Below are 23,267 nucleotides of genomic sequence, written 5' to 3'. Positions count from 1 at the left end.
ATGAAGCCTTCAGATGGTCGAGGGCAGATAAAACGGACTATGTAACTTAAATCACGTTAAGTAGCTTGGGCTGTACCGATATTACCGATTAGAGCCAAGAATTACGAACACGCTAGCAATTATGTTCCCCCGCCTTTCCAGCGTTTCCTCGAACACGTTCTGTGTGTTCCTGCTGACCCATTAGGGCGTGTGAACCTGACCAACCGTTCAGAATTCCGTTTACTTCAAATCTCTTTCCCTCGATGTGCAATTTTCAACAATTTCCTAACTATTAATATATTATCGGAATGGGTTACGAAGATAATTGTTGGTTTTAGTGTTCGCTTCGAGAAACTTTCGCTTTATTCGGAAACTGACCAGTTAGGTTACTTAGTTTCGCTATTAATTATTTTTATAGAAAATTCTTTATGTAAAAAACTTGTATAAACAAGTGTAGTTTGTTTAAACGTTTTCTAGAACTATTTCTAATTTCCAATGTTTCCACTGGCGAAAAGGAAAACGAGAGGAAAATATCTTGTGAATTAATTCTAACAAATAAAAAACAATAAATAAATCATTGAATTATTGAAAAAAACGAGGATGAATAATATTCACATAGCTCTCTTTTCCTTTAAAAGAGAGAAACAAATCTTCGAAAATATCCGTACTACGAAAATAAAAAATTATTGCAAAGGATCGATATCCATGTTTCACCAGCCGTTTCCTGTCAGCTATATTCCTCTTTGCCTTAAAAACCAAAATAAAAAGAAATCTGCAAAAATGTTATACACAGTTATGGGAAAACGACAGGGCGAAAAATCGACATCGATACCTTATCACTTTTCTCCACCGATATATTCCACGTTTTGAAAAGGAAGACACGCGACTGTTCGAACGTAATTGAATTATTCGAAAAGAAGGATAAACTCCAACAATGATCCCATTACACGAGACCATAATCTTTGCTTACTTTCATCCAACCACAAACAAACGAGATACAAAAAAAAAAAAAGAAAAAGAAAAAAACGTCGATAAATCAATATCGATACTCGACCCCTCCTATTTCATGAAATATTCCTTCGCTCCTGCAAAGATAATAAATCCCGAAGAAATATCCTTTAAAAGGAAAGGAAGGATCCTGAAGGGTCGCTACAGGCACTTTATTATTCGCTTGCCTGCAAGAAACCGATCAGGGGAGAGTTCATAGTCCTTAAGGGGTCCAGGAACGCGAACAGGAATAAGAATCGCGTGTTCAACTGGCTGAAATCCTACGCCTCTTCGGTTCGGAATTAACGATTAGGAAACGAACGCGACGGGCAGCCGCGGAAATTCGAAGTGCTCCGAGAGGAAGAAGAGGCGATTGTGTTTCAAGGATCGTTGTAACGTTGCAATAAAGCCGAGAGGACGGGACAAGATACAAGTCGGCGAAAGGTGGGAGTGGCAAGGGTCGTGTAAAAGCCAAGGTAAAACGGAGTTAAATTAATCTTGAGCCCACACTACGACCGATCGTACACGCGAGATCTTTTCACGGGGAACCGAAGCCCCGGTTCCTCTTCAAAGATCGACGTGTGTCGCACGATTTTTAGAGAATGTCAGGAATCTCAGGAATTAGAGAGATTTAATCGTTGAGAATTGTGGATTTTAATCGGCGAAATAAAGGTAAAGGAACACTAAGATTATATTTAGAATTCGTATTAAAATAGTTTTAGATTTATTTAATAAACGATTCCCAGGATCTTCGTCGATTACATTTGCACGGGTCTCGGCGCTCTCTGTGTCTCGCCGTCTTCCATGTCACACTGCCAACGGAACAGTTACATTCATCTGTTTTTCGAGACGCCGCGCGCACATATGCTTCCACACACTCATATTCACGTACGTGCGTCACTACTACGCGACCAATGTAGTCCAGCACACAAAATTATACGTATCTCGATATTAATATCGAGCAATATCAAGGAGTAATATGCCTAAATGAAGGTTAACTGAGCGAGGAACACGGATCATTAAATAATTTAAAAAATAGTCGAATATCTTGTTTGGTTATAATTGATGATAATTGAGATGCGAATTTCTGGGCTTAATATTTTCGAGAAGTTAATTCCGAAAGAAGAATCTCTGGAGGATCCGTCGTTCGCGGCAAAGTACCGCGGATCAGTAGAGACAGAAGCAATGGGCAGACAAAGCGTAAAGAAAGTTAAATAGTCAAAAATAGCAGAATAAATTCTAAAAAAAAAAAAAAAAGGAATTGAAACAATTTAATTTGAAGGAACAGTTCTCGAGAGATCCATCGTTTTAAGACAAAACCTAAAATCAGACGAAACAACCAGAAGCAACTAAAAAATTTGCCAGATTAAATATCAAAATTTAAATAAAATAAACTAGAATAAGATAGGACGACGATTCAAACAATTTGACTGGAAAGAAGACAAGCACCGAGAAACTGCATAGTTCCCGCAATCAGACGGCCAACAGCCGAAATAAGTAGATAGAGGCGCGCGAGTCAGACAAGAAGTCACAGAAGAAATAAAGATGGAAGCATGGCTATTATTTTGCAGCAGAGGATGGCGCTGTCGGTCGGCGGCAGGCGTACAGCGCATTTTGAATAATAGAGACCGCGGTCTATTTATGCTCCGAAATCAATAGCCTCGCGTCTATATCGCCGCTAGAACACACCGGCACGCCGTGGATCGTTCAGTGTCGTTCCTTCGTTGTCCGCATGAATTCACTCCACTTATAAACGCGTCTCATTGTGCTCCAGGGAGACGCTTCTATCGTGGATCGTAAATGGGGAACTAGCTGCCGTTCAGCAGACGTCTTTTTCTTCCCTCCACCTTTTTCCCTTCTCCCTTTTCGAGAGAACGCTACAGCTCTGCAAACAATATAGCGTCTTTGGGCATCTTTCGACGTTTAGGATGCATCGTTCCTCCATTTGACTGGTTTAATCTTGAGAAAATTGTATTGGGTTGGCAACTAAGTGATTGCGGATTTTGTCATCAAGTTGTAATAAAAAAACCCGCAATCACTTAGTTGCCAACCCAATAGCCTCAGCTTAGTCATTAGATATTTTGTTCCTTTAGTTTTCATTTGAACCTGTGCATGCGTGTTTCAGAGATTTGGAAATGAAATTGCAAAGGTGAAAGGCGTCGATTTTCCTGGTTTCCTAACGTTTACAGTACGTCGTTGTACTCGTCCAACGTGAGTTTTAGAAGACCCACATAAATTTAGGCAACGTCGGTCTTCAGTCGCTGGTATACGACTAGAGAACAGATTAGGTAACGTAAACATTAGGAAACACGATCCACAGTCGCTATCTACAAAACCGAACTGAAGGAAAAAAACGAGTGAAACAGATATCTCCAAGGACCAACGTTACGACCACGTTCGGAGAACGTAGCGACTAACGTGACCGTTTAACCCAATCTGCCAAGAATCACAAGCAGCCAGTTTAACATTGACCAGATGAAACCATACGCGATCATCGATACGTATAATTGAGAGACCGGCCGCAGCTGATAAACTGCGTTCAACAAATATCGATATTGCTCGTGAAATAACCAGTCCAGTCTCATGTAGATCGCTTCTTGGTCCGTTGGGAACGGTCATCTTTAATTACGAGAACTTACTCAGCAATAAGCGAGGCGACTCTCGTGAGAAGGAACCGGTCCCGGGACCACGAAACCAGAATTCGCCAGTGAAGCTTGTATAAGAGAGAGGAGGATGAGAAGATGGAGGATATATGTTGCTTTCACCGCGACGCAATTAGGGACGCGATCCTGGATTGCAATTAAGAGGCCGTCAATTACGAAGGCGTGCATGAAAACCTGTAATCCGTCGTCTGTGACGTCTACTAAATTCTCCAGTCTCCTTCTTAACTCAACCACGCCGCCACACGGCATTTCTCGAAACTATACACGCGGCCTATTTTATACAGACCTTCTCCGAAATGAATTTCGCGATGAAACGTAATCTTACGTTTTAATTTTAAAGATTGAGGTTAGGTCTTGGTTATCTTGGTTGCTTTTTCTGATCGTTCAAAGATTTTTACTTTGTGACAGCGAACCGTGAAATGACCCAGTGGCACTTTACTTTACTACCAGACTTGCACACAGAGATCCAGAGAGACTCTTTCCTCGCCGGAGATGTAGAAGCCCAGGCACAAACGGACGTCGGAAAATGACATAGAAAGTTTTCAATTTGTAATTTTAAAAATGTAAAAAGCTCGCAACATTTTTCAGTGGCCGTATGGAACATTTTCGGTTTCTAATTTAAAAAAACCTTTTCTAAAAATTTCCAATCTATAGGACAAGGATACGGAAAGTTGAAAATACTTAACAACAAGAATATGAAAAATTTGCCATTTTTGGAGCAGAGATATTGAAAATTGAAACAGAAATACGAGAAATTTACAATTTGCAAAAATATCTACCTAACCTATGTCAACCTATATCAACCTAACATTGAACTAATAAACCGATAAATTTTCCAATAGAAAAAATTTTAAAAAATTTAAAAGTCCAAGTACAAGCAGAATCCACAGATAAAGAATGGGATAAAAGAAAGAACAATGACCAGAGGAGAATCGAGATCTCAGGATTCATTGTGTGACGGCGGCGTGTAATCCGTGTTAGGCCTGTAAACTGCTCTGGCAGCCTGTGATGCCACCAGGAAGAAAGACAACGAGTCAGAACCAGGGATGATAAAAAAAAAAAAAGGAAAGATAAAAAAGAAAAAAGGCCGCGGAAAAAGAGAGATAGTGAGAGAATGAGGTAGGTTGGGAAACGAGGGGGTGGCTGGGAGAAGCCGACGAGTGTTGAGACTGTATTGATTTCCATTCCGGCCCGTCTGGCTCTAGTCTAGCCCATATCCGGTGTTCTTCGTGCTCTCGCGCCGCGACGCACGTGCACACGCACCTTTCGATCTCCTCGCGACAGTCTGGTCCAGTGTTGTTGCGACATCGTGTGACGCTGTTGGATGACGCATTCTTGTTATGGGATTATTTCAAAAGTAGCGCGCATACCAAGAAACCAAACGCAATTGGACGAAATGTAAGAAGAAATGCGACGAAGAAAAATCGATGATATTAATATCTTTTCGGTGTTCTACGTTCCAGTAATCCTGGCATAATCGGCAAAGAGATTTTACGTGAAAAGTTATTCGTTTCCGGTAAAATTGAACTTGAAAATTTGTTTACTATATGCAAAGTTGACTAATTACCGACCGAGTACGAGTGAAAATTAACAAGAGATTATCGTACGTGGATAAATAAGTAAAAATGTAGACTACTTTTTCTTTAAAGTTTCTTTTTTAAAAAGATAGAATTTCAATGTGTCTCGTCAACAACCAAGTAGTCAGTACGTGTACAAGTGCCAATACATTGAATATTAAAGTCGAGTATCTGTGAAGATAAATCACAACGAGGATAAAATATCACAAGGGAAGTCACGATACCGAAGGATGAATCATTGTTCCAGGAATTGGTCACGGGCGAGTTGTGCAAAGATGAAGAAAGGGGAGAATCGTAGCAGAGTCGGAGGGACGAAGAGAGAAAGGACGAATGAAGCGATTCAAAGGTTTGCGTTGTTAAAACGAGATAACCAAGACCAAACATGGACTTGCCGGCGATTTCAGATGGAGACCGATTCGCGATCCTTTTACGGCCTGGTTACCTTCCTGTCCCTCGTCGCCCAGTCTTTCGTCTGCGTATCTCATCCACAGATAACTATATCCCAAATTCTTCGCTTCAAAAAAACGCTGTTACAATGTCTTTTCCATGTTTACACGCGGCGAATTTCAACGTCTTACGTGGAAGAAAATTCCACCGAATCATACTCAAACCCGGTTCAAACCTAACCTAAAAAGAACGATAACACATTAAGACAAAACAACTGAAACTTAACCGAAAGTCAATGCAAACCGTCGCAAAGCAAAGCAAACGGAAATAATTCTATCTAACTCGCCTAAAACATTCTCACAGCAAACTATGACAAGCCAACCTAAGCTTCCTCAAACGTACCCCAAAACCGATCTAATTCACAGTCTACTTCTTTTCTCTGCTAACAGAGGTAGAGTCAGGTGTCAGATATATTTGGTACTTTAGGACTCTAAAGCAGAAGCAACACCTCAAACGCAACAAGAAATACCCGGTGACCCTGATTGACCCGAACAGGATTCCACACGGTCCGTCCTCGTGGTATCGAGACATAGTCAGACGCTATACGGCTAGAGGCACGCGAGTAATCGATAGTCCGGTTCACAGGCACGCCCGTCAGTTTCCACGCGGGAAGCCAGCAGGAGTCGAAATCCGGCGCGCGGAGACGCAAAGTGTATATAATCGCAGGAGCGTGCCAACGTGGTCGGTTGCGACACTTGTTTTGTGACCTGGATATCTCCACTCTATACCCACTACCTCGTATACCCAGTACCCAGTCGCCTCCCCGGACTGTCCCTTTCCTCTCTTCGGGCGTCCCGCTGCTACCCCTGCTCCTTCTGCACCGAGAAACAGAGACCCGTCGATGCCATTCGAATATCTGGTTCACCGTGCCTGCCGACCGCATGCCGCTCGTCCCACCCTTCGTTGCCAACCCCCCTCTTCGCCGCACGAATTCTTGCAGGGAACCCCGTGACCTCAGCTTCTCCATTCTTCTACAGTAGAACTGCATTTGTTAGAACGAGATTTTAATTAATGGCCGATTTACCGAACTTTCTGCTGGTTCAATTCACGTATCTCAATGCGAACTTCTATTATGCGAACGAGAATGTTTGTCCCCCGACAAATTCAGATAAGTGGAGTTCTACCATACTCAATCTAACTTGCTCTAATTGAGTGCTACAGCACTCATACATGTAACCCGAAGCGCATTACAGACGTGTTAAAAGATTAGTTTTAGAGGTTATGTTTGTCTTTTGTCTCTGGTTGTATCGATGAGATTTAGGGACTTATTTAAGGAGTTTGATGGCACGTAGAATGTGATTAGAGTTTGAGGTTAGGTTATAATTTCCTGTTTCAGGGATTCCTTAGAGGTCTGCGATCTAGACGTCTAAAGTCATTAAACATCTGACATTTTATCGCAATTAGTCCATACCCCATAGGTTAGATTCAAAGATTGTTCATACAATTTGATTTTAAATGTAACATTTGGTAACTAGCAATATTTATACGTTGATATATATGTGTAAAATTTTGCGCAACTTATGCGAATGTTAGGTTAGATTAAATTCAAGGTTAGATTTAAGCATTCATCTTTCTTAGGTCTCTTCAGTTATGAATGTTAGCGATTCAATATCGTATCGTCGTATCAGACGTGCGATATTGAAATTTGAATACGTATTTAGAGTTCGCGTATGTATTTAGAGTAATTGTTGCACGAGAAACCTGTTCTTACTATGTAAATCGATGCCATAATATGTGGCACGTGACTAAATATCATAAGGCAAGGGTTAATCTCGAGTTTGCGTGCATCGTAGAAAATTAAACAGAAAAAATCATAATGCATAGCAGCGAAAACTTCTTTTTATTTAATACCGTTGATAAAAATTAATAAGAGAACGTTATACAATAATATTAACGTTGATCATGATTAAAGTTCTAATACTTTAATACGCCATTTTTACCAGATTTTCAAACCTTCAAACGATCTAGAAATTCCTTTATTCCAAAAATTAATTATTTACTTTAATATACGTATACACGAACATCCATTAGAACATCATAAAACAAAGTTACATTCCAAAGGTGACATTCCTTTAGAATATTTCAATTCTAGTTTTTCAAAGTTCAGAAAGAAATTTTTTTATTTAAATAAACGAAAAATATCATTTTTCTACACTTATCCTACTATTACTACTATTACATCATACTCATCTTATTATTTTCAATACTACCTACTCCAAGCTAACCCTAACCTAACCCCAATCTGTTCTAACTGTTCCTCCTTTAATATAAAATAAATTTATTTGTAGAATAAACGTAGCATATATAAGAATTGTTACAAATACAAACTAAAAGAAAAGAAAAGAAAAAGAAATAATATTCCTAACTAGCTGAGGCTTCGAATCGATATTTTATCGAATTATAATGGCTGCCTCGATACTATTGCGAACAATTGACCGGAGGAGTTGGCGCGAAATCACGAACGGGCTTCGTGGGACGTAGAAGAGGTAATCGAAGCACGTGTGAGCGGACGGCGTCGAGAATTTCAACGAGCAACCGATAACTGTAAACCAAACACTTTTTTCTTTCCTATTGTTCCTCTACCGTCGATTCTTGTCGCGATTTTCGATCGCGTTGCTTCTCGAATTGGATCTTTAACTCTAGTTTGCTGTCGTTTGATCACCAGATCGTGCATGTTTATTTGCATATTTTTATAGACGCAAGTGAGAAAGATAGAATCTATAACAATTACTATACTATGTATATTATACGCATTTTTTATATGTTCAAACAGTTGGATTTGAGGTTAGGTTAGTTAATTTGAACATATTCCAAACTGCTTTCGTATTACCGAAACTATTTTCTAGCCAGATGGCTTTCTCTTAATCCTAATCATAAAAATATAAGTTTGCGTACAGTTCCACGGTCTACTTATAATCCAGTGATGACTATAAGCAATCAAACAAAAGCTCAAACTGTACGAGACACTCGAACAGAACCTGCTTCTCAATTTCGAAATGCCCAAAGGATCTGCCAACTAAGCACAATAAATCAACGTCCACGCTGTTCCACGTTCCTCGACATCGTGAAAATAGTCACGTGTGCACGAAGAACGCGTGGGAGGAGAAGTGGAAGAAGTTTGAAGAAGTTTAAAGCGAACACATAGCGAAGCTAGGAAGGCAGTAGGGACTAGGCTGTCGAAGGCTTCTTAGAAAGCTGTTAAAATGCGAATAGCGTGGCCGTGAACGATACTCGCGAAGACGAGCAAGCACGGGAAATTCGTCACGTAAACGCAGGACAATGACTCTCCTGCTACCTGTGAGCCAAACGAGTCGCCAAGATACCCGTTAGTTGCTTCACCATGAAAAACCCAACGAATCACCTACCGCAGCGCGTGTTGCGCTTGCACATGCCGTGCATCGATACCTAAATCGCTATGAATTTCGTGTTTTTCTATGACCTCGACACGATTACCCCAGCGAAAATACCTGAACCCGGCGATTTACTAGAATATACTCTCGAGGAATGTACAAGAAACGTGACAGTGGTTGGCTTTTTCCGAGGTTCCAGGAATTTCAACATTCATACTCTTCTTGTATATTTTATGTAGGGTGGAATAATGACACAACTACAGGAAAGTGATTTTTCAGGGGAGCAGGGAAACCAATCTCATTTCCTAAAACTTGGAATTCAATAACCAGGCAAATGTTGCACAATGTTGGGATTGAAGCAGTTGTTAGCATTCGAGAGTTGGTTGCAAGTTTATTGAAGTTTGGCCCTGAATTCGTCTCTGTTGTACAGTTACGCAATTCTTGTATCAAAACCGGAGACTGATATTCTACAGTTGTACCAAAAAGTATATTAATGAATAAATTTCAGGGTGTACTAATTTTGTGCTTAAAAAATAGCACAGAGAAATAATTGACAGAACGTTGCAATAGTATTGTCGACACAGGATAATGAAACATCATTCCACAGAGATTCAACACTTAGGTCAAACTTGATCAAAACTTAATAAGATGGACCCAAATTTGATTCAAATCTCCCAACCTTGCCAATCTTATCTGGAATCTGAAAATTTAATGGCTTGACTTGAACTTATTTCAAATCTATTCAAACTGAATTCAAACCCCATCCAACCTAATCAAACCTGCCAAGCCTAAATTCGTATTTCAATAGCTCTTCAATCATATTTTCATCGCAGTCTGGTCAACGTACCTATCTCTATTACTACGACAGCCTGTTCACCTACTATTAATAATATTGTCATACTTTAATCTTCCTTTGAACGTAAATTTAGGTTAGCTCAACATCATATTGTCATACTTCAATCTTTCTTCGAACGTAAATTTAGGTTAGCTTAACATGAAATCTAACTATAAACTTCGACACTCGTCCGGATCGACGTCAATCATTGTCCTGAGCGATCAGAGTGGAAAACGAGGCCAGGAGGGCCTCGCACGTGAATTTCATACGGGGGCCTGTCGAATAATAGTCACGGAACTTGTGCGTTCGTAAGTGAAAGTGAGAGGCCTGGGTAGATTCGACCGAATGTCGAGCAACGATCGTAAAAAGAATTCCATAGGATAATTTACGCCGAGCGAAGCGAGGGGAACGAAGAGATCGACGCTGCTAGATAAAGAAATTGCGAGAAGGTATCGGGCACCTTTCACTTGCGAGCGTGTGACTCCCATCGGCGTGGATCGTCGGCTTTTCGTCCACCCGTGGCCGCTAATTATCGCGCGAGAATGAAGATTCTCGTTGCAAGATAGAGACCCCGGTAAAAGTTCTGCCGCTTTCCGGATCGTGGATATTGGACGTTCGTTAACGAAACACAAGGCTTGCGTTTTCGTGAAAGCACCGCCGATGCGATATCTACTCCTGCGTGAGAACGATTTTCGCAACACGTACCGATCGATTGTAAACCTGTGTATCTTCTCTCTTTTTCATGGTCTGTGTTAATATGAGTGTGTTTGAATATGTTTGAGCGCGTCTCTCGTGGTTTGAGAACGAGCAAGAGGATTCGTTTTGCCCGTATCCGACTTCCCCAGGAGGTTCTTCGTTACTTTTTGTTGAATATTGGGAGTTGATGCAAAATCTTTGATATATAACGGATGATAAGTGTTTGATGATGTTTGATATAGCAATATGCCTGATTTTTACCACGCCTCTTGATCTGTATTTGCGCATTTGTTTTCAGTAGTTTGTATGTCCCTGTAGTTTGATATATATTCAGTAGTTTGTAGTTCCTGAGTGTGTTTGTCGTGGTTTGAGAACGAGGAAGAAGATTCGTCTCGTTCGTGTCAGACTCGTACAGGATGTGCTTTGTTACGGTACATTCAGACTGAACGAAAAATATTCGACGCGATAACTGAACTAGATCTGAATTAGGGTTATCTTATTGATTTTTTAAAATCCTTCTTGAAAAATATTGGCACATATATAACAAATGTTATTCTAAATAAACATTTCTAAATGCAAACAATCCTTTTACAAATACTCAACGACTATTTATTATCGGCATTAATAAATTCCTTTTCTAGAGTTCAATATGCTGTACCGAATATTTAAAAGCAATAGAACTCGAAGAACCAAATTACAGTAAATATACGTTGAAAACTCAGTTACACGAATTATTTGAGAAAATCCTCGAATTAGTCCCGATGAATGAAATTCTACTCTACAACTATCAATTCAAAGAACATCAGACTCACCTTGATCGTATATGTAGAACAGGCTCCGCAATTGCTGAGTAGATTAACCGTGAAAAGTAGAAGTACTCTAACCGTAGCGCGTTCTAGAATTATTTAAGCACTCACACTCTGTTGTACGATCTTCTTCTCTCTTTTCCTCTTAACAACTATCGTTTATTACTTTTTAATTATTATATACTCTTATCGATATCGTTATTATTCTCTTTGCCCTTAGCTGTTACTTGTCGCCTTTCAACAGGCTGCTTTTTACTATTTTACTACTATCGGTGTCTGTTTGTGTGTCTGTATTATATATACTCATTTATTTATATAATATATATATATATATCATATAAATTATTCTTATAAATATATCTGTGTTTGCTGCAGGTACTTCGCTGTCCTGGTTCGTATTAATCGATTAAGGGGCTCGAAGGGGGAGAGGTACCGTTATCAACGAGAATATTCCTGATAAGATCTATATATCGACGCACCACCACGATTCTTCCTCTTCAAATTCTGTCCAACCTTGGACCAAGTGGTTCGTAACTTGCTCGATCCCGATCTTGATCTCAACAGACCGCTCTTCTCTCTCTTGCATACGTTCACGTCCGTATACATACAGATAGTCACTGGGTTTGCCTATGTTTTATGTGTGTTTGTGTACGTTTATGACTTGCAAGTCGAACGAACGAAACTGACGATTATGATTAAAACGTTAAAACTTCTTTCGTCTCTCGTTAGATCTTTTATTTTCTCTGTATATATTTATATATATAATATATGTATAACGTTGCTATTAATTATTAATATTATTATTTATTATTATTTGTATTATTATTATTATTTGTAGTCGCGTTCTTCCGGAGGGGCCTAGGCACTATTACGCTGCGAAAAAGAGGTTATGTTTGAAGGTACTTGTACGCACGAGGTATATGTTCTCAAGGTAGAAGTTATATTTTTTTTTTTGTTCTTTTTTTTTTAATGTACAGGAGCGATATCCCGCTGCAGAAGGAGAATGTCTTGTGTGTGCTCAACCTGGCCACGAGGAAGGAATTTATTTCTCAATGTTTCCCCGTTTCTTTCCCACCCTCTTTCCTTCCCTTCAATTCGATTTTTTGTTGTTTTCTTTTTTCAAATTTTATGGCGTTTTAATCGCGTGCTTCTCTCTCCAAAACACGTATCTGTATTTCTCTATCCCTGTTGATGTTTGCCTCCCCTTTAGAGCTCGCCTTTTTTACTCCCTCTTTCTTTTTCACTCTCCACCCTTTTCGTTTCTTTCGTCGCCGTTTTCGTACTCAGTTTCTTCCACTTCTTCTTCTTCCGCCTCTTTCTTCTCGTTTTCTTCCGAATGGTGAGCCTTTTCGCTTGACGATCGACGGCGGCGCCCTCTACGTCGCGGTACACGCTCTCACGGAAGGTCAGAAGTCGTTATCACCTCCTCGAGCTTTCCCACTTGCTAGCCACATCGCCCTGGGCCCCGCTGCCGCCCTCCTCCCACTGGTGCTCAACTACCACCACCATCTGTAAGCAAAAGTAAATAAATAAATAACATCGTTTTAGGAATATTCTTCTTTTCAAGCGAGTTGATACGAGAAAGTTAGGTTAGGAACGTAAACGATATGCTATGAACGAATATACGTTTATGAGTCTCAAGTTTTTCAATATTATACGATTAATTCCTAAGGAAAGAAACTATATTGTCTGGTTTTTATCATTGCTTAACCACTATCGTCTGCAACCAGAGAAACAGGGTTGTTACATGATTGACATTGTGTAAAGAGAATTAAATTTTAGCGTCAGTGTTCCTTTAGGATCATAAATTTTGAATGGATCGTAGAAACTACCCCTTAACCTCTGTACGATTGGGTACTGTTATTAACCTTTATTACTGCCTAACCTCTGTTTGTCTAACGTTTGTGAAATTATTATCGCCTAATCATCGTAATATGTACGTCTGACAATGCGGACCGAGAATTTAATTTTGAAATTAGTGCTCCATTAGATCCAGGAATCTTGAACACATAGCAGGGACTATCCATTAACCTCTGTACAATTACTGTAATATTGTCTACTCGATATAGTACTGATATTCTCTAAAGGGAACTACATTTTTGAGGTTAGAGTTCATTTAGAGTTTACAAAGCTTCGAACAGATAATACAAATCACCCGTCCAAATCTTTAAAAATTTGAGTAGTACTACCTAATCGCTGCAACGTGATTAATGGTTAATGATCTAACCTGAAGAGGGTGCTTCAACATGATCAAAAATTTCGCAATTAATAATTTTGACTACTATAATTAAACATAAGAAAAGGCAGGAAATTTTCTACGAGAGAACGTAATATCTTCGAAAATGGAATGGCGCGTGTTTGCCAGTGGATTGCAGGGCACGTTGCTTTTAATGCACGTGCATTTCTCTTAGGAGTCAGAAAATTAATTTTCACGGAATACGCAGGCAAAGTGGAACGCACAGGCATAGTCTGAGACCCCCGAACGATCCTGGCAAACCCGCCACGAAGCTGATGAATTTAATATGTCCACGATTACCCATCCCAATAATGAAACATTTCTCTCGTTCCTGAATTACGAGAAATATCGTGCAAACTAAAAGACAAACCTAACCTAGAAACTTCGATCCGGATCTTTTTTAGAATTAAGGCTATGTTTAAGGTTATGTTACAATAACTCAACCAAACGCATTCTCATTAAGATTCGGTAAAATATGAATATGAAAAATCAAAACTATTTCATATACTATGTTACGATATTACATCAAACATAATGCTTCACTCCCTGATAAATAAATAAAAATACAATTTTACATCGAATATAAATGGTATGATAAAATTGTAATCCCTGAAATCTGCAAAATATCCTCGTATGATTTCGCCAATTGTATTACCCAACATCTTGTCATTACACCTATAAATTTATCAACACAAAAATAACCTGCAACACACAACGCATAAAATTTTACTCGAGTCATGTAAGAGGGCCCGGTCAAGCAGGATCTCGTAATAATAATACCAACAGTAATCGTAGCCCCTTCGAGGGCAGCATTAGAACCAACCGTCAAGCCAGACCATAAATAGAAGGGTAAATACCCTATAAATCAGCGGTGTGGCCTCGATCGAGCGGGCAAAAGGGAAACAGGGCTCCGTTTTCGTGCTCGACGGCCCTGAACGCGTCAGAGGAAAACATAGAGACGGCCTGCAACGGAGGGTTTCACGGTATTTTTAATTTCACCCTCTCTGATCGTCGGCCGAGGCGCTCGTGCGCGCGCGCTCACACACACACACACTCGCAATATTGTATCTATGTGTGGCCATTTCACGTGAGAATGGAACAAAGAACGAGGCTCACGCATCAAGCCTGGTTCGCAACGCGACGGCCACGGCCCTGTGGTGTTACGCATGCGAACACAATGTGCTACAGACAATGCAGCTCCCTGGACCTACGTCAATGCGAAATTAAACTGGCACAGTGGCGACCCTGTCCCTCTTCGATCTCCCTAGGGAACTTGCAACTCGTATATTCCACTTCAAATCGCGACTATATGAGCTATTTTTGGGTACTGTGATTATGATCACCGAGGCAAATAGATAGAGGGTTCATGTGTATGCAGAGACAGGACTATTTATTTAGACTTGGATTATTTTTGGTGGAATTAGGGGCTAAATAGGAGTACTTGAACTGTGACTATATCGGCTATTTTGGCATGCAGTGATTATAGTCACTGTGAGAAGCATATTTTTAAGTCGGGTGGGACTAGACTTGTACCTTCGCACTGCTTCTAAACGATGAGCTTCAACCACCCGAGACAACTTTATCAAACAACAAACTAGTCACCAGGTAGAAGTATAATTCATAACGACTATAACGAACAACAGACCAAAAGACATTTTCGCCAAATTTAGAGACAGGTTATACAAGTCACATCTTTCACTTCTTATCTATTACCAATAAAAATTCCAAATTTCCTATATCTAGGGATATTCTACGATATAAGGAAACGTTATAGTTGAAATTTATACGATCGACAATCATTCTGTCTCTTCAACAACTTTATCTATCTGTACTAAAGCTAGTGATATTCCACGATGTACAACAATTTCATACTCATTTGGCAAGTGTATCTTCTTGGAAGTATGTGACCACACAGAGCACCATTGCAAAATGGCGCCACGTTTGAATTTTTAAACGACTGTAAGATCTGAGACGTGTTACTCGAATAGCTCGGAGGACAAGTTTTAGAAATGTCTGTTTCGAGAGAAATTCGCGTATCTCAGGCACCCACTCAGCTTTCCAAGTGGTTCCTCCGTGTAACCGCGCATTTTAGATCGAATCTCCGTGAATGTACGGCGGACGGCTGAAGCTGGATAAGCGGCCTTTTAAAATTATTGCGAAAGATCGTGGCGGAGATCGCGCGACTACAAAAGCCAGCGACGACGAATGTCGCTATAGAGAGGAGACAGCCGAATATCGACGATGGTAATTCACACACAATGGCCGGATAAATTACGGACCGTTTATCAAAGATTCAAATGGATAGCATTCGCGTGAAATACGGATCTAGTTTGAAAGAAAACGGAGAATTGTTTTCGCCATTGTCTTCCTAGAGATGAGATCCCTTTTTCGTAACAAACTTTTTACTACGTAAAACGTATTAATTACTATTACAATGTACTGTAACACATACATTTTATACAGGGTGGTTGGTAACTGGTGGTACAAGCGGAAAGGGGATGATTCTACGCGAAAAAAAAGTCGACAATATAAAATAAAATTTTTTTTTTCAATTTTTCCATCGAGACAACGATCTACAGTGGGATCCGTTATAACGAGACGTGATAAAGTGCACGCGTACCGAGCCCAAATTCAAAGTCGATTTTCTCGAAAACAAAGCCTCGAACGAAAAATTGTTATTCTATATTTTCGACTTCTTTTTTTGCGTAGAATCACCCCCTTTCCGCTTGTACCACCAGTTACCAACCACCCTGTATATCTTTATAATTGCATCTAATCCGTAAAGAATAATACAAATGTAAAATTTGAGTTATTCGTTAAAAAATTGTCGAGCATATTGAACTTGAAGATATCGCTACGCGTCGAATTAAGACGCGTCCTTAACGATCCCGTTTGTCACGGTACTCGACACGTTTGCATCGCGGCCACGAGACGCGGCCACACAGCGGACAACGTATGCAAATGAAAACGAAAATGGAAGGCGTCTACGCACTTCCGGACAGATGTCGAGGCTCAGGCACATTATTCGCCCCACTCCCCTTTCCTATTACTCTCCTTCCTGCATTCTTTCCTTCCCTATGCCTGATCTCTTTCCCCCATTGTCCTTCGACCGCTAGCAGCGCCAAGAAGAATAGCAATGGCTTCGATAATGTTACTTGGCCGTGGTTGGCCGCACTTGCGCCACTGCAACGTAATTTTCTCGCACGGAAAAGAACAGTAACCAGCTCCCCGTGAATTTGTCATTTTATAACCAACCGGGTTTTTAACGCCAACCGTGACTGTTACTTATGAAAATGATGACTAGGCAGATTGAACGTCGTAAGTGTGATTGTAATAGTGGAAAATACTCGTGGTATTCGTTTATGCGTGACTATAACTGGTCAAAGGTAGGAATGATTCTAATAAAAATAAATTACTACCTGCAACCGTTTCTACCTGGCTATTTGGGAACGATGATTACGTAGGATGAATGATCGCAACAGCGTTAATGTTATATTTCTAATATTCACCTATGCGTGATTACTCGACGTAGACAGGTGATTATAAATAGTCGGACACTGGAATGATCGTAGAAAGGTAAAGTAGTCGTCGAAATGACTCTACATCTGTATAAAAAAAAAAAGACGAAAGGAATTATCTTAACGATCTATGTCACAAAAGTCCACTCGTGTTACGCTGTAGAACGTGTAGAAGGACGTGCAACCGAGTGCCATTTGGTCAACGAAGTATCTAGAATCCGCTTGGACGTAGGGAAACGTAACACCTCTATTTTGCAACACTGACAGTACAACGTTTCAATAGCAGACAAAACAGGCCCCGTCTCCTGTTGTGATACCCAAGCTGGCAGTTGTGATACACGGGACTATCCGACGCGTGAAAAAAGAAAAAACAATGAACATAGCCACCACAGGACGTGCATTCACACACGCGATAGTCAAAGGACACGCTAGCAGCGTGGTATGAGTGAAAATGTATGGCTGATCCAGACAAGGTCATTCATAAGTAGCTCAAGTTCAACTAATAGTATTGTATTACGATACCTACGGCCCTCTTCCTCCTTCTTTCTCTCTCGTTCGGGCCTCCTCTATCGTTCAGCCTTCTCTTTTTCGCCTGGATCGTTTCCTTCGTTCACACGAACGAACAATACCTGCTGATCACCGGTTAATTAATTCGTTCTGTAATCCTCCGCCGCTTCTTAGATTCTTCCCGTCATCGTGCAACTCGTTCGTGATCGTTCATCCAATTCCAGACTCTTCCGTTTGTAATTTTTAACTGAAACGGGTCTCTATCGCCCGACGAAAACGACGACAGCAACGTAATTTCGTTATATTTCAAGAATTTTTGTTCGTCAGTTTTTATCGATCGATTTTTCTTATCGATCGATTTTTCTTATCGATCGAGTAAGACCGCAACTGCCATGGACCCCATATAACGACAAGAATTTGGCACGTCGAACCTTTGCATATTATGGAACACGCAGATCCAGGGATTTGGTGGGATTTCGCCGCAGAAATTTGTATAAAAATTGTGCTCGTTAGAATTCTCGTGAAAATCCCTAGTCTACTGATAAATCCACTATGGCACTCTTCCCCTTTTATCTTCCCTTTAAGTGGAAATTAATCACGATGTAAGTCTAAGCTTTGAAATAGCCGAAAACTGCTTCAAATACGATATTCATAGAATTCTACCGATACTTACTAAGTGGTTCCTCGAAGAGGAGTGGTTTCTTGTTTAATTCAAATCCCACCGGGGGAAATTCCCTAGATATATTGCCTGCTGTCAACCGGGGAAAGGAGACAGTGCTGTCACACAGTTTCTTCTCTATTCCCACGGCGACGTGTCAATGATTCTCAGACTTGACAGTCCTCTCCCCGAGCCTCGTCTGCCCGTGATGTTACATAACCTCACAGTTGTGTCGAGGTTCCCGCGCGAGTAGACGCCCGTTTCTGACATCCAATCGATTTCTTTTTACCTGTTCGCCGGATATTATCGCAACCTTGTTGCATAAAATGTTCGAAGACGTTCCAAGGTTCTGGGAGAAAAATAATATCTATCGTCTGCAATAAAAGTATTATAAAAATAATATCTATCGTCTCCACAAAGTATCTCTAACCTATTCGTAAAATTTCGCTATTTCGCAGATCCAATATATTTTAGCGCGGTTAATTTGTCAAATATCCAAATACAGCGTATCTCGTGGATGCTATTTTGAAAGAAATCTGCTGAATCTTGTCAAGTGCAAAGACTACGGTTCTAAAAGTCTAGACCTAACCTAATCTAAACTTCGTTCTTTATTTGTCAAGCGTGTTATAAATTCACGTCTATTTGTACTGTACACAAAGATGGTGCGAGAATTCGCTGCGCAAGATCCAGTGGAAGAAGCATGAAAGTTTATCAGCGATTTTCTAGAGCAAGCAAACAGGTTCACTTTCGTGCGACTCGAGCATGGTCAAGGCTGAGTGTTATTACGCTCTCTCGTTCGCCGGCTGCAAATTACTATTTTCTTTTTCCTTTTTTCTCTCTCGCTGTCTGTCCAAGAGGATCCTTCGCCGCCGTGTCATTGCCGTGCCGGCTATTTTACGTCCTCGCAATCATGCACGCTCTCATTGTCCTCGTAAAACGATGTTTCATGCTCGGCCAAACGTTTGCGTTCGGCTTGAATTGGCGAAAGAAAGGTGAAAATAAAGCGGACGTCCTTTCTTACTGAAACGTTGCAACGTCCTTTCAGACGGAACACTGACACATTTCGCCTTTTTGGTTTCTCAAAGTATTCCTAAAATTTATTTCGAAGATTCGCTAGACCCGCAGAACGACAAGATTTTAAACATTTGGCAAAATCGAGGATACGCACAGACGGAACGCACAACAAATCGTTTGAACTTCAATCGTTTAAATAAAATTCTACATTTTCTTTTCTTTTTTTTTTTTTTTTTTTAGATAATAACTCGATTTTCGAGTAAAATTAGCGAAGCTTTAATTTTCTAAATAAGATACAGGATACAAGAGCGTACTTTACGTCGAAAGAGTAGAATGTATATGTTGATGATTCACGTTTTCTCTCGTGCAAGCAGACCATTTTTTATTCGTCGAGAAGAAAAAAAAAGAGAGAAAAAAAGGAGAGGAAGACGAATAAGATAAGCGACACAAAGAGCCGGTCCGCTTGTGTACCTACATCGCATATACATACATACGATTAACGGCCGATCGATAATGTATTCCGCTCGAAAATAAACTGACCTATACCAATACCGATGTTACCACTTCCGCCGAGTGACCCCTCGTCTCCCGATAAATATTTACGCGACTGCGAACTCCAGAGTTGCAAGTCGAACCAGCCATCGAACGATCTCGTTAGTCATGAAAATTCTACTGATTAACATTCAGACATAGAGATCCGATACACATATACGAATTGCGATCCGAGGTTACTCGATATGCAGACTATATATAGAACGTCTGGAAATTCTATGATTTTTATCGTCTCGACAAATTTGTTTTTTCCAGTTCATAGGACGTAAAGAAAATTCTCCCGATTTTGATATCTTCGATTCGAATAATTCACTGTCGAGGATTTATACTATACGAATACGAGTATAAATTTTAATGGAGAATTCGTGAAGTCAAATTGCTTCTTAACCTATCGATCGAGTTCACATTTTGCAAGAGAGATCTTTCTTACGGCAGTCGACGGAATAATTCAGCGAAATTTGGAGAAAGTAAATTATCCTTATTACGCGTGGCGTTGTTCGATGAGGCAAAGTTTCTCGCTTTGAAAGAACGAACTTTACCTCCAGTGTTTCTTTAACATCGCGAATTACAATTTATCTCGCACGCAAGATTCCTAATTTACCGATCGGAACGAAGTGTCTAAGATGGAACTGATAGCAAAGCCGAAAGCTTCCAAACGACGTGTTCAACGAACGTAGACATTTGCGCAAACATAATTTTCAGGCAGTTCCTCGGCGAAGGTGTGTAAGAACGATTAAAAAATTGATGGCAGTGCGTAGTGGTGTTTGTAAGAGTACGAGCAGAAAGAAACCGCAGAAAGAACGTAATCCAATAACGTTTCAAACCGAGCAGCGAACCCGATGATCCCTGGGGGCAAGCAAGAACAAAGGAATTCGAAGGATACTCGCTACAAACGTTGATGGCCGCGTCACGTTCGAGACCACGAGACTACTTATCCAGAATACACCGAAAAAACTGCATCGACAGCGCCATTTGGGCCGAACCAAGTGTCGAGGACACCGGCGTAGACTCATCGCCACTTTATCACACGAACGTGACTTCTTTGCGTTTTTCGAATCCACAATATCGAATGGTATTTTTCAGCTATTAAGATCAATCATACTTCTATCGATTGACGAACGTAAGAAATAAATTGAAACTTTCTGATTTCCACGAGACCTAGGGAAAAATTGAAATGGTCACGTAGACCGGAAAATGTAATTGTTTGATTTAAATAAGAAGAATCTTTAAGAGCTTCGGCTAGAAGACAATATTTATCTTCCTAGGAAGCTAGAGACCTAGGGAAATACGGGAAAATTCCCTAAAATTTGTGGAATTATTCGTCCAGGGAATTCTAATCGATGATCAACAGAATTGGTTAGAAGATTTCATAGGTTTCACAGTCACGAATTCTAACGAAACTTTTCAGGAATTTTTCAGCAACTTTGTGAATCTGACAAACAATTAACATCAATGCACTGGACACATTCTTTTAAAAATTCTAACTTTCTAAATGGTTTCACAGGTCTAAGACACAGCGTGTATTCGACCACTTGCGTCACATTACAAAAGGGTAAAAAAGGACGAGATTGTACGGTTTCTGAAATTTTTCGTGGCTGACGTAAACCGGTCGAAATTACAAAAGACCGTTCGTGTTCGTTCCGGATATAGAGAGACGGACAAACGAGACTCTATCAGCTTGAACGTGCATGCCCCAGGAACTCACCCTTGAAAAGGCAAGCAACATGGGGATGAGAGAGGGCGTGTGATCCAGAGCCCTCGATGGTTGCATAACGCGCGCGTATAATGCAATTGCAGGCAGACTGAAACGCCCATTAGCGTGGATGGGAGAGAAAAGAAGCGACGGATAACCGGAGGCCACGTTGCGTTGCGTGAACAAGTGCACACGCGTGTACACCGAGGAGAGTACGCGCAACCGGTGTTGAGACGAAACTGCTGGCGCAATTTACGAGCGAGCCGCTCGAATTTCGTGGCGCGTGTCCCGTCAACGATCGTTCAACGAACGTGAACCGCCAGGCGAAACTACGCTCCCCGGTTTCGTGATCAGTAATCGCGATACGGTCCAATAAACGGAACCGAGCCAAGAGTTGTTTGTAACCAAGTACTTTCCAGGCTGATTCAGGTACACTGTTTAAGTTCATCGACTCTTTGATGAAAAGTTTATGAAAGTTCGTTACTAGACTGATATATTTGGGGAATTTTTGCCTTCTAATTTTCGTTTAAATAATAAACGATAAACACTGTTCAAATTGATAGATGGTCAAATGCATCTGGAAAAGCGCAACGAAGACGCGATCCAAAATCTAATCTAACCTAACCCCAATTTTTAACCGATATATATACACAGCCTGCGAAATATCCAAACGCTTAGTGATTAAAACCTAACCTAGTCAAAAATATCCCTAGGACACTTAACAATAGTCTCTAGCTAATGACGTTTCAACAACTTGCAAACAGAACGAATCGCGTGATCATTTTTCAACAAAAAGGTGCAGTCATTAGCCGTTGAACTGTGAGCGTTCGAAACGGAAGGGGAAAGGGCGCGTTTGGAAACCCGAGACGAAAAATATCAGGCAGAAACTGGAGTTCTGGTGGTCTATCGTTGGGGCTGATCGTTAAATCGCTAGATTCCTCATACGGGAGCTTAAAAGCGAAGTCTACTGTTCCATTTAAGCAATGTAAAACCAGCGTGGTGGATTATTAATGCAACTTTCGCGTGAGATAAGCAAACCTAACCTTTACACTCGTGACTCGGCTGCCTGTGCCGACGAACATCTAGTCCGTACTGTTTCCAATATTGATTTATCCTAGCCACTGCGTTCGAGGGGATTTCTATGATCGAGAATGTACACCATAAGTAATTGGATACTTAGCGCAATTCACTTTCAATTATTACCTTTTCATTTATACTAATTGATATTAACTATACGTTTTATCTGTACCTACTAGCTGTATATGATTATTTAGACGCTTACGTTTATTCATTTCTTAGCTACTTGTCACGTAAAGACAATATCGTACGAGAGTCGTTGGGACAGTTGCTTGAAGTAGAATAGGACGTCTATATACAGACGGTATAGTCGACTGAGTTTAACTTGTCTTCGTCTGAAGCAAGGAAAGCCATTCCGGAACCGGGACGTAAGAGAGTAGACTTAGTTTACGTTCCTTTTTTAATTGCATTACATACATATTATTATTATTATTATTAATTAAGCGCTATATTAGAAATCTTATTAAAGATAGGGGATTCTTGAAGAATTTTCTTTTAAACAAGATATTAATAAATCGTGTTAAACAATGATTGTCAGACGTTACAGGTGTTTTCAGAACTAGTTTAAAGAAAACGGTAATATGGCGCGCGTTTATAACGATATCTCGGTGAACGAAACCACTCCCATAGCTATTAGGGATTCATCAAGCGTCCAGGGAACAAAAATGCATC

At 40.4% G+C, this 23,267-nt stretch overlaps 1 protein-coding gene across 2 annotated transcripts in view; it reads right to left on the bottom strand.

The window, feature by feature from the left end:
- Ecr (ecdysone receptor) overlaps positions 1 to 23,267 on the bottom strand; it is a 150,852-nt gene that overhangs the window by 107,444 nt on the left and 20,141 nt on the right. The window contains exons 1-3 of one of the 2 annotated variants that reach the window (XM_076625533.1): positions 18,275 to 18,582; positions 17,617 to 18,179; positions 11,347 to 12,849 (exon numbers count right to left, since the gene is read on the bottom strand). The gene's annotated coding sequence lies outside the window, so the exon portion shown is untranslated. Of the gene's footprint in view, positions 1 to 11,346; positions 12,850 to 17,616; positions 18,180 to 18,274; positions 18,583 to 23,267 lie in introns of those variants that run through there. The other variant, XM_033340771.2, reaches the window with a different exon arrangement.

Source organism: Bombus vancouverensis, chromosome 16 (assembly GCF_051014615.1).
Source record: "Bombus vancouverensis nearcticus chromosome 16, iyBomVanc1_principal, whole genome shotgun sequence".
NCBI lineage: Eukaryota > Metazoa > Arthropoda > Insecta > Hymenoptera > Apidae > Bombus > Bombus vancouverensis.
This window is presented reverse-complemented; position numbering and strand designations above follow the sequence as displayed.